Consider the following 13,362-nt stretch of genomic DNA (forward strand, 5'->3'; position numbering starts at 1 on the left):
AAATTTACAATACAATGCTCCAATACCACTAAATGGAGGAAGAGTCAGAACATTTATATAAAAAGTTCAGATCTCCATTCTTGCAGCTCATCCTAAAATAAGGGACTACCGTAACAGCACATGCCAGAACACATGTGAAGAAACCATACAGAGCAACCATTATTTTAAGTGGCCAAGGCAGTGACATCATCAGTGAGCAGCACAAGACAGCAAAATATAAAAATTAAATGAAATAGAGGACAAAACACTGAAAGACATACATACATTATTGTGTCTGTCTTACATGGACATTCCCAGATTTAGTTTCTTTTCTGTCTGCTTTGATATTTTTAACTGACATCTCTAAAGCTTCACTTAATTGCACATTCTTGGGAAATCTGAGGTGGAGGTTACCCCGCATTGTTTAGGCAATTTACAGCGAGATGCTCAAACTGACTTTAAAAAATGTGAAGCCTACAAAATGTTGTATCTAGCCTTAGCACAGTAACATGTAGCTTTAAGGCCCTATTACTTGTGAACAGCTTTTTCACTCTCACGACATGGAGAAAAAATATCTAACCTGTCATCTTATGAAGGTGCTTTCTGGAACACCACTGCCTGTCAGCATTTTGAGTTGTGGTCTTGATAAAATGACATGTCCCCTCAGCCTCACCTCAGGTTTTTATTAATTAACAATCTGTTCCCATCTTTGAAATCTGAAATAGGCTTGATTGAAAGAACTTACTTGAGAAGATTAAGGTAAAAAATAAAATATGGGTGCCATTACATGCTGTTGTTATTTCCTGGACCCCATATTTAGTAATGCAAAATTTGGCTGGCCTGACAATAGCAGTGAGCCAGCATGTTTTGAGCTTTATATGCATAGCATGTAGCCTACAAATCTTAAAATACAATTTTTCAGAATGTGAAACATGCTTTGCTTCCACAAATGGCATTTCCATACATTGCCTTTCTTTAATCAATAGTGCTGCATGCCATTTTGTACAAAGTGGTAAAGTGAGAGAAACCAGTGACAGACTTTCTGACCTCATTGCTGAAGACTTTGTTTTTGCTCAGTCCACAATCAGCTTTCCTGCTTATCTCAGCAGGGACTCAGATTACTGCTTCTAGCATGACTTCAGCATCTGCTTGTACTAAGAAGCAAGGTAAAAGCTGTTTTTATCTCCAGCAAGTAAAACAGTTTGGCTTTATAACATGATTTTTATATGAAGCAACTGTAATATATTTCCAGCACCACCTCTCACCTCAAAATAAACATTGCATTGCAGTGAAGGATAGAACACAGACCTAGGGCCAACGATTGTGATAAGAAATTATCCCATGCTACATAAAAGGGTATTATGTACTCCAGGGTCAGTTATAATTAAAAAATCTGTCATTTTCCAATGGCAGGCACCTATTTGTAATTAAATTTCTGTTGGGTTATGCTCTCACAAATTTTCATACACACACACACACATTCAACTGCATATAGTTTAAAAAATAGATGCCTTTTATTGTGGCAGTTTTTGTAGCTGTGACTGGTCATCCACCCACTCTGCTGTGTAACAATTTGTTCTTTTCCTGTTCTCTCTTCATATCTCTCTTTCATGGCTGGATCTCTGCTTTTCCAACTAATCACAGCTGACAAACTGCCCCACTCTCTATTTTGCTCCAGGTAATCGGGAGCATTATCAGAAGATTTCCCTGGTGGTTAGTGGTCACTCAAAACAGATGACACTGCATCTCTTGACACTGCTTTTCAAATGCACTGTCTTTACTGAGAACATCTGTGTTCTCTTTTTAAAATGAACTTGCTTTAAAATTCCCATAAGTCCTTGTTTATGGCACCAAATGGGTTCTTCCTTTTTTATTTAAGGTGAACTGTGAAGTGAAAATGAAAAAAGGAGACACAATGATCTACATACTAAATGTGTAACTAGTTTGCTGTGCAGCACTGTAAGTCTAACAGCAGCAGGTCTATACGATTTGTTGCCCCCTGGTGGTCTTGAAATCCTAGAAATAAACAGGGGTCTTGAAAAAAGAGTCAAATTTTCAATTAGACAAATAAGCTATTGTGGAATACTGGGGTGCATACAGCCGCCCTAACCGGACACAGACAGGCAGGGATACGAATTGCCACACAACACGTGTTTATTTACAGCTGGGGAAGCGTTTCTTCTTTGTGCCCCCAAAGTACAGCACAATCCATACAGCACCACAACACAGTCCTTTCTTCAGCTGCCAATTCACAGTCCTTTCACCTCCCCTTCTACCTCGCAAGCTTCATCCTTCTTCCTCCTAACTCTGGCTCCTCGAGTAGTGGCGGCTGGCTCCTTTTATAGGACACCCGGAAGCACTCCAGGTGTCCAATGAGCTTCTACCGGCAGCACTTCCAGGTGTGGTAGAAGAGCTGCTAAACAGGCCTCAGGAAACATCCAGGCACCCCCTGGCAGTGGTCACGGGCTCCAGAAGGTTAAGCTTCCATGCTGCAAACCTGTGGCCCAGAAGCAATTCAGGGGGGCTGCCCTCTAGTGTTCCGGAGGAGATAATGTCCGTAATAAGCGCTCTCCCCCCAGTCCTCCCATGATCGAGGCATCCTGGCCAGGTAAGGACCCCAGCAGTCTGCAACACTATAAGTGATTCCATTTATTTTTATTTCCTGTACATCATTGGACATAAGCAAATCAACCCTGTGCAACATACCTGCACATCACAGGGAACGATCATGCACACCCACACTTAATATAGCGAGGAAATCAACCTCATGTGGATATCTTTGCTACATGGTAGGAAATCAGAGCACCCAAAGAAAACCCACGTGAACATGGTGAAGATTGTCCAAACTCCATGGAGTTAGACAGTGGCATCAGCGCTAACCTCTGTGTCATCGTTTTGCCCTGCTGTATGTCAGTTCAATGACACACTTTTAATTATTTAATTCTGAAATAGAAACTTGGCTCCATTAAATCTACTCTTTTCAAAGCTGCGTTAATTAAATAACATACGGTGCCTTTATGAACAATTTTGCAGCCATATCAACTTATGCTTCTTGCTTCATTTAACGTCCTCAGTTGAATGCACCTTAAGGGACCGACATCTTTCTGACACAGAAGACAAATTAATTGAAACCTCACGTGCCTTTATGGAAAAAGATAGCCAATTGCAGGAGCATCGATAATGATAATATTTTAAACGAGTTTGACATCCTGCTATATTTTTCTTATTTTTCACAAAATATTATGAAATACAATCAAGCATATACTAGGTCATTATTTTTTGCTAAGATCCAACAAACATGTTTATTGTTATTCAAATTTGTCTTTTTTCTCTCTATTTTTGCCACTGACTTAGGATTATTTACACCTTAGTACTGCTTTCTAGACAAGCTATTAATAGTTTTAGTTACCACTGCATTTTCTGCTGTAATGCAACAATTTTTCCAAACAAACCTTTAAATCAATATGCGTATTTAGTTGTGACTTTACCCGGTCCATTTAATTAAAGGTTCTTGTCAATACTGATTCACTGTAGTGCTTCTTTGGTGATTCAAGTAAAATCTGTTTTTCATTCAAAGTAGTAAATACAAAAATATGAATCCATACCCCTTCATTTGTTCAATTTTGCTTTATATATCACTTTAAATAAAGAAGCATTACGAGGTATCTCTAATTTAAATCTCAATTTAACTGTAATTTAAGTGAGAACTAATATTACGGATATGCAGACAGTCACATAATTTTAAACATTAGCCCAATGTAACTCTATGTAACATTCACAAGGGTTACAAACTAAAGGCTGTTTTATTTCATTTCACACAATAATTAGTTTTTTCTGTGTATTTCATTCACACTTTTACTTTTAGTCAGCTAGATTACTATAATGCACTCCTAGCTGGTCTACCTAAGAGAGACATCCATTGCTTACAGTTAGTTCAGAATACAGCAGCAAGAATCTTATGCAGAAAAAGAAAATCCGAGCACATCTCAGTTTGTAAAGCTTTAAATAATTATGCTCCTTCCTATATTTTGAAATGTCTGTTCCCTTACATTCCAAGTCATAACCTTAGATCTTCTAATAGCGGTCTGTTTATTATGCTGAGAACTAAGGATAAGAGGAGTGATAAGGTGGCCTTTTGCTGCTATGCACCCAAAATATGGAAAACTAACACCGTGGATCACTGAAAAAAACTCCCAAAAACCCACTTTTTTAATTTTGCTTTTTTGCAACTACATTTTAGTTCTATTTTTAATAAACTAGATATACATAAACTGCGGGGTTGGCGCCTGCCCAGGATTGGTTCCCTGCCTTGTGCCCTGTGTTGGCTGGGATTGGCTCCAGCAGACCCTCGTGACCCTGTATTCGATTCAGCGGGTTAGAAAATGGATGGATGGATGGATGGATGTACGCCACCACCTGATCAAAGTCTTGTGTGGCTGACTGTGATATCTGAACCAAAGCTGGGATAACCCAATTTACCACAAGACCCACTGCATCAAATCCTCAAAGACAAAGCCTTCAAAATTAAAAAAAAAACAATAAGGAACTACTTAAGAACATTTATATTAAGTAAAACGCCCAGCATAAATTGAGATATTTTAATTTTTTTCGGTCTTCCCCTGCCATTTGACCTTATCATTGGACTCACATTTAGGACTCTACTTCTCTAATAATTATACTTCTGTCTCATCTGACCTAAGTGTACATTATTTATTTCTTGTATTTAATTTATTCATTTTTAATCTAAATTTAGTTTATTTTTTCTTTGCTTGTAACTATTTCTTTAACATCTTATAAAACATTTTGAGCTATGTCCTTTGTATGAAAATATACAATAGAAATAAATGTTGCTGTTATTTTATTCATTTATTTACATGTTTCAGCAAATAATTCTGAAATCCGTTTCCATTTACTATTTATGAAATTCATCCACTTAATTCACAGGTTTGAATTTTTTCAGGCTTCATCATGCAAAGATGAAACACAATTAAAATAAAAAAAAAGTTGAAAATAGAAATTATAACACCATGAAGAAACATTCACCAACTTTAGCTTCCATGATGCTTATCTTTAACTTCACAAATGATTAAAGTTTAATTTCTGTACATCAAGTCATGGACTATCCTATGGCAGAGTACTCAGCCTTTGTCTATTTCTACTTTGTAAACCTTTTGCCTCAATTACCTTTCAGACAAACAAGAACACTGTTTCAAAAGCTTGCAAACTTTAATAGGTGTTAGACATTTTTCAGGCGTTAGGGTGACCTTTATATGAGATGTTACAAAATATGATATACTGTAAATGCAGAGGAAAAAACTCCATTGTGGCACCGGTATGGTTCTTTTCTGCAGCGAAAAGGACACACAAATCGAGACTTACAAGGGGACATCCAAAAGAGCAAAAAAAGTAGAAAATCAACACATTGGTGTTGCAAAATGTGGAAGAATAATTTTTGGGTAACATAGCATTCATCTTTCAGAAATAGCATAAAGGGTTAATAAATGTCGGTAACCAGATAAAGGTCAAGTGAACAACAAATTGTACACTGAAATACAAGAATTGCTTTAGGAAAAATACTGAGATGGTCAAGTAAATAAAGAATGTACCAGAAGAAAGGCTGATGTAATATACATAATGTACTGAAGGATGACTAAGAGATGACTACGAAATCAGCAGATGTCCTATAAACGAGAAGAGACAATTGTTATATGCACAGAGCTGTCAAGGGTGGTGGTGCAACACAAAGACATACTGTAAGAAGAACTACAATATAATATAATAGACTTTTATTTTATATAAATCATTTGGGTGTAAACCAATGAACCAACCAGAGTAAAATACTATATATGCATTGATTGACACTGTATCTAAATTCAACAGTTTATAAAATTAACATCAATTATTTGTTTCTCTGACCATTCTGATCATTCTGACCAGGCTGTAATGGACTGCTTTTGAAGAATGCTCCCTCTAAGGCATTTTGTTGAGGAGTAATTAAAAGATACAATGAACTTTTCTCCTGCCTGATTACTGAATTGTCCTGTTAGAGGACATTTCTTTCTTTAATAAGATGTTAAATTTCAACCACAAAATCTCAGAAAGACAGCCATGCCAAACAATTTTGTAATATTAAGCAGACAAATCATACCTACCATCTGAGTGATGTTAACCACACTCCTTAGTTCAGACGCAATAAATTTCAGGGAGATATAGTCCTGCTGGGATCCATGGGTGCCACAAGGGGACGCTGCAGTGAGATGCGCTCCCCAAAATATGGGACTTCCATATGACCCAGAAGTACTTCCATTAGGCACTGGCCCTGGCACCAGAAGTGCTCCTGGGTCCTCAATAAAAGGGACTGCATTCCCTTATCCAGGTGAGTTGGAGCTGTGAGGATGTGGAGTAGCACTGAACTGGCAGAGGGCAGCACGGTGTGAAGAAGAGGTATTGTGGAGAGAGAGAACCTGTGTTTGTGTTCTTTTGTAACTTTTGTGAAGTACTGTATATAATAAACACACCATTATTTGAACCTGGGACTCTTGGTGTGATCGTGTTTGGGGGTTTGGGGTTTGCTGACACCACGATTTCCATCACAATATATAATTTAGTTAACATCTTAGCATTCTTTATTTAGGAGACGTCATTTTGGACGTAATGTGACCTTAGTTGTGCTGTTGACACAGCGAAAATGACATTATAATTATCGTGGTGATCACCCTATGTATTATCCCTTGGTGAATAAAACTCTTTTTTAAAGTCTTTGTAGTGTGAGTTAGCTTCTTTTCAAGTAGGTCCAAGTGGTAGGATTGTTTATTTTGGTGTTGACTATGTTCTGAGTTCGACTCATGAGTGCCATTTTTTTTCCTGGTTACTTTGATCTTACAGTTCTAACCTATTGCTGTCTCAGACCATGTCTTGGTTCTTATTAAGCACCTCAGTGCTCACAATAATCTTATTGCACACTGTCACATGCATGCAATTGTCATCTGCACCCACACGTTAGCCTAATGATGTGTGGAATAATGGGTACATGTGATGATATCATAAACAACTAAAGAGATGGTTAAAAAAAGAGAAGAAAATAAACAAAACATTATGCTGAATCAAAAACATAATAATAGTTAATAAGACGAAGAACAATATAGAAAAAAGATACTGTTTGTCTTAAACCATGACAAAAGAATTATACTGTAATAGTGCAATAATGGTAATTTCCTTTTTTTTAATGTTTCACTTTTTTACCAACCTAATTGATGCTTTTTTTTTTTCCAAAAGCTGCACTTCTGCTAGGTTAGAATAACTTTTCAGAATGCTTTTCACAGAAAGCAAGGCATCTACAAAGGAAACCAAGTACTAATGTGTGTTTTAGTGTGTATAAAACTCTCTAAAAGTCTTTTAAAAATTGTAAGAGTGGTGTCATGCCCATATTCAAAACCCAGAGCAATTGTCTCAACTAAAAGATATTTCTTTTAGCTTGATTCAATGTGAGAGTTTTACACAATTTCCATGGCTTCAGATGCATATCTGAGAAGGGGATCGTGTTTGTTGTAGGATGTGCCAGGTCTCTGTAATCTCTCGACACTGATACTATGACCTAGACTCAATAGCTTATCACAGGGGACCCTTCGACTGCATCGAGGACATTTATTAGGGTAGACTTTGTTTAGATCTGCTAATTATAAAGCTTATAACCAACATTATGACTCATAGTCAAAATACCAAATAGTCACTCACAATAAAATTGGTCTTCTTTAGTATGATTAGCTGTTTCACTCATTCATGTTTCCCTAACATTAGTATTGGAGTTTGAATTGTGGGAGTGTAGACCTCTGTGTGACTCCACTAAAGAAACACAATATACACTATGTTGCAAAATAATTTAAATACATGTAAAAACCACAGGTAGATAGTGAGAAAACTCTAAAGACCTTGTAAAAGTCCCTGCTTGGAATCAGAATATAAACAATAAACTGTATATCATACTGTACATTCAAGATGATTTATAGAAATGATTGATAGCATGGCAGCAACAGTGTACTATGTTGACTGTAATCTTAAAAAATGTAATATTGTTCTTGCAGATCTAAAATAAATGAGAAAAAGAATGAGTTTTCAGAAGGTATCTAAATGTTACGACGGAAAAATTGTATGGTTTAACAATTAAAGTATCAATCCATAAAACTGAATAAGCATTCACCATAAATTACATAGTGGGACTTCAGGATGGAAAGAAGTTTGCTGTCTAATAACTTTTAAGGCTACAAGTATCAGTGATAAATATTTCAAGATGTTGCAATTTACACCTTAATAAATCAGTAGCACCATGTAGTATGAAAGAAAAAAAAAAGACTTCCAAACTATTTCCATACCTGTAATGTGGATAAAACTGCAGATTGTTGTTCATGGAGTAGGACTTGAAATCTGAAGCATAAAACAGAAGGAATAACTTAATTTATGCAAGGAGTACATAATATATTGAATGCAAGGAACATGTTGCCTTGTTGCTAGGCATAACAATGTTACAGAGGATAATACAATTAAGATAAGGGATTTCTTTTTCAGGGAATCGCATGGCATAGCTATCATTGATAATCTGGGAATTTAATTCCTGCTTCTGCTTATAAAACAAAGGAACTGCTGACAGATGTTCCCAAGGATGCAAAGAATGCTTTAGAAAAAAAAAAATACAAAACATATTCTTCAACAAATTGTATTTTATATGTTACATTGATAAATCCTTTATCCTTTTCTCAACTAAAGTTACTAGAATTGTCTGTTGTTTACTGCGAAGTGTGGATTGTAACATTAAATTCACTACAGGGTTCTTTATGTGGTTATTTCCTTTGGCAAACATTACGACACTGATGAGGGAAAGCCTACAGAAGCAATATATGATAAAAGATACTTTGAGGATACTTTTTGTCAGGTACTTTAGATGGATGTACAATTGGTTGATTACTTTTTGTACAAGTGTTCAATGTTCAGCGCTTTTACATTCATTTGGATTTGCAGCTTGTAATAAATAAGAGCTCAAAACAACATTTAATTTGCCTGTCTTTGTTGAAGAGGCATTTCCAGAAGTCGTGCACAGTGTATCATGGGTTCACTCATCTAGAGGTCAAAAAACAGAGGGAGATTGTAGAAAGGGGATATCAATTAGTTACTGTAGACCAGCATATCAGGACTGGGGTATTTTGACTTGTTAGGAGTGTGCTGACATTGTTGTTAAGCTATAGAACTATTTAATCCTGGTACAGTAAATGTATCAAAATATGCCTTAAAATTTATGAGTAGACACTGAGATAACTCAATTAGTTATGTCTGTTTTTACCATGTTAATTAATGATGAGCTAATTGTACAGCATCATATGTAAAGGCAATGAAATATGATATGTATTGGCAGGTAAATCTCAAAATATGATTCCTTATACTGTAGGTCAAAAACCCAAAGTTCAATCCGGAGGAATAATGGTTAAGAACAAGCAGGCTTTTATTTTGACATTGACGTGTATGCTTTATGCACAAATGTAAGTGTTATCAGGAAAAGCAGTCCTTCAGGAGTTTACTTGAACAACAGTATCATGGGTGTACTGAAACTTGGCTTCTACTGAAAAACATCCGGTCAATGGTTGGAAGGGACCGCTGGTAACAGATGGGATACAGCTGGTCTACAAACAGCTGAGTATAAAACTACTGCTGATAGTGGCATATCAGAATGTATAGCTCATGTATTGTCAAGGCTGAGGTATGACAGCTGGAGGTGCAGCTGAGTTCCAATCCAAAGAGTAACAAGAATGCACTGTTTACATGTGTTAGAGAACATTAAAGTAGTGGAAAAATGTCTTCTATTCTTATGAGTCCCAGTTCCTTCTAATTCACACAAATGCCGAGAGAACACACTGGTCAGAGGAAATGTTGGGGCACCAGCGAGATTGCCCCTTTTAACATTTACAATTTCCAAAATAAACAAGTGCTCGATGGCATGCCTAATAGCAAATGAAACACAGTGCAAAAACAAAGAATAAACATGAGGATTCAAGGATCTCTTAAAGTGGTCAGTACTCAGGTGGGAGCTCTGGTCTTAGGTCTGCTCTCTCCAGAATGAGACAACCCTCATTGGGAGTGCCTTGGCTTTATAGTGGAGGGACAGGAAGGGGGTGATCAGCTGCCCTTAATTGGCAGTTTCCTAGGGCTGTGGGAGGAAAAAGAGATGATACTCTCAACAACAGCTCCCCCATGTGTCCAGGAGTGGTAACGGTTACCTCTGATGACCAAAAAGCGAACATCAAATGCGCAATGTGTATTAATAGATCCTTCCTACTAGATGTCTGTCATACAGGCTGTTGGTGTTGCTGTAAGCGCTAGTTAGGAGACCGGTTCGCAGTTTGCATGTTCTCCCGTGACAATCCAAAGACACATACTTCTAAATTGGCCCTATCTTCTTTGGGTTGGCTTTGGTTCCTGCCTTGTGCCCTGTGTTGGCTGGGATTGGCTCCAGCAAGTACAGAAGCGGGTTTGAAAATGGATGGATGGACATTGTAAATACTTTAAATACTACAAGATATTTGCTAATCATGCTAATCAGGAGCATCATTTCTTAGCAGCCATGTTCCCAAGTGAATGGACTTTTGAGCAAGATGACACTCCATTCTGCCAAACATGAAATGTTTTGGAACATGAAAACAAATTCAGCTTAATGAATGGGCCTTCTCTGTCACCAGCTCTCAATCCTGCTGATTGTTGGTAGGAACCATTACAAGTTCTTCAGAGCAGTGACCATCTGCCACCTTGTGCAGCACAACAGTGACACAAATTAGAGTTATCATCGGCCAGCATGCTCGTGCTACATTTTCAACAATTTTTTTTTAAATCCATGCTTGATGAATTCGGGTAGGTCTGAGAGCAGATCCGTGACCTAGTAACCATTAACATGGATAATGAATGACATTTTAGACTTCACAAATTTGAATTTGTCCTGGTATATTCCCATGCAGTGTAACCATAAAGCTACAAAATTTCCACAAATGGCTGCATTGTACAATATGTGGAAAAAATTCCAGGAAATATGTAGATAGTAATAAACACATATCACAAACTCCAATTTGGATAACTCACGTAAATGATGTGTGTTTTTTAACTGACACATTCATTTTCACACTATATTTTAGAGTGTTATTGCTTCCATCTCCATCACTCAGTGAACATTTAGATATTTTTCATATTTGTTGATGATCAGCAGTTTTTACACATGGTGAAGCATATGTTGCTTGGTCTTGAGCAACATTGAGAGCAAAAGTTGAAGTAATATTTATTGATACAGAAAACCAAAGAAAATTAATACCCAATGAAGAGATAATGTTTGCTCAAAAAACTGTATTTAAGGGTGTATTTTCTGCTTAAAGATGCTATTTAATGCAAAAATGAATTACGTTGGTGTGCAAGCATATACCATATACAACAAGCAATTGAGCATACAAGTTACATGTAAACATACAGTAGAAATAAGTAAAAGTACAAGCTATTTATTTATTTTCTCATCATTCTTTTGTGCTTACAGCACTATGCACCCATCCAATATTACAACCTTCTTTTTACCTTCAGCAAAGCATCCTGTTATGGCTAGTATATACGGTATGTATGCATTGTGTTCCGTAGGGGGCATCGCAAACCCCATACTCACTCTACCCCCCACCAAACTCTGGGCACAATTGTACCACTTCCAGTCCTGTGCTCAAATTAATGTTTTTATCAAACTAAATGCCTTTTTACGTTTCTCAAAATAACCAACTTTATTTGTTTGTTTGTTTGTTTCTTTGTTTGTCCTATTGTGCCAGACTTCGATTCCCCAGTTGTGAGCTGGGAGTACTTCTGATTTCAGGACATCGCCCCAAAGAAAGCACTTTCAGGTCAAGCAGAGGCTCCTCTGAACAGGGACAGCCAACCCCAGCAACTCCCTCTTGTGGCACCCATGATGCCCACAGTGGCTGCCTCGTGAGACTATAGTTTCCCGTATGCCCTGCCAATGTGTGCAGGGGTGCACTGGCCCAGGACAGCTGCTACCTACCATATCTGGGGAGCATACAGTCTGGGAAGACTGTCTCCCCCTGTCCATCCATTTACTGGCTTTTCAACTGGGTATGAGTCTTCAGTCCACCCTCCCAAGGTTGCCAGTCCATACATATCTGTATGTCATGCCAACCTCTTGTCTGGGACTGAGAACACCATGCCTGTGTTTCTGAGCATCCTTTATGTCAGCCTTTCTGCCAGGTAAGGAAATGTTGTTCATTCCTGCTAGTAGAGAAGTCCATCCCTGTTGTCCATCACAATACCATGTATGCCTTTGTAACTGCTTTTAATTTTTTTATCTTGTATTTCTCCATCCATCCATCCATTATCCAACCTGCTATATCATAACTACAGGGTCATGAGGGTCTGCCGGAGCCAAGCCCAGCCAACACAGGGCGCAAGGCAGGAAACAAACCCCGTGCAGGGCGCCAACCCACCGCAGTCTTGTATTTCTCATTATGTGTAATTTATTTTTCTAGTTTTTGCAGTGCTGTCAGCTGGTCGACTGAAAAGCTACAACATAGGAAACCATTATCAATTCTGCCATATCGTAACTACACTTTCACGGGGGTCTGCTGGAGCCAATCCAAGCCAACACAGGGTGCACGGCAGGAAACAAACCCTGGGCAGGGTGCCAGCCCACACACCAAGCACAATTTAGAATCGCCAATGCACCTAACCTGCATGTCTTTGGACTGTGGGAGGAAACCCATGCAGAACATGCAAACTCCACGCAGGCCCGAACCCAGGTTTCCTAACTAGCAGCGCTACCCACTGTGACACCGTGCCGCCCATAGGAAACCATTAGTAACATTTATTTTCTGTTTTCAATGGGAAACTCAAGTTGTGAATTTCCCCTTGGGATTAATAAAGTATCTATCTATCTATCTATCTATCTATCTATCTATCTATCTATCTATCTATCTATCTATCTATCTATCTATCTATCTATCTATCTATCTATCTATCTATCTATCTATCTATCTATCTATCTATCTATCTATCTCTCTAGATTATGTTCTGAAGTTTTACTGTTAATAAAGAAAAGAACAACAGTACATGTGCCTAAAACATTAAAGGAAAACATAGAGCAGTGATGAAGTTCTTTCAGGAACAAGAAGAAGCAGAGATGCACAGACCTTTTGTGGACCTCAACAGATGCTCCATTCAGTGCTCACTAAGTTTAGCGGCAAAATGTTGTTAGGATTTTTTTTACACATCTTGCCTATTTCAAATATGAAACTGGTAAGCAAGGAAACCATTTTACCAATTACGAAGACATCTGTTAAACTTATTCTTGGTATTAACTTATTTATT

General features: G+C 37.7%; 1 long non-coding RNA gene across 4 annotated transcripts in view; it reads right to left on the reverse strand.

Moving 5' to 3' along the window:
- Positions 1-13,362, reverse strand: part of LOC120530299 — a 136,306-nt gene that overhangs the window by 11,992 nt on the left and 110,952 nt on the right. For all 4 annotated transcript variants that reach the window (XR_005633941.1, XR_005633942.1, XR_005633939.1 and 1 more), the window contains one exon: positions 8,349-8,400. This is a non-coding gene — a long non-coding RNA (uncharacterized LOC120530299). The remainder of the gene's footprint in view (positions 1-8,348; positions 8,401-13,362) is intronic.

Source organism: Polypterus senegalus, chromosome 5, assembly GCF_016835505.1.
Source record: "Polypterus senegalus isolate Bchr_013 chromosome 5, ASM1683550v1, whole genome shotgun sequence".
NCBI classification, from domain to species: domain Eukaryota; kingdom Metazoa; phylum Chordata; class Cladistia; order Polypteriformes; family Polypteridae; genus Polypterus; species Polypterus senegalus.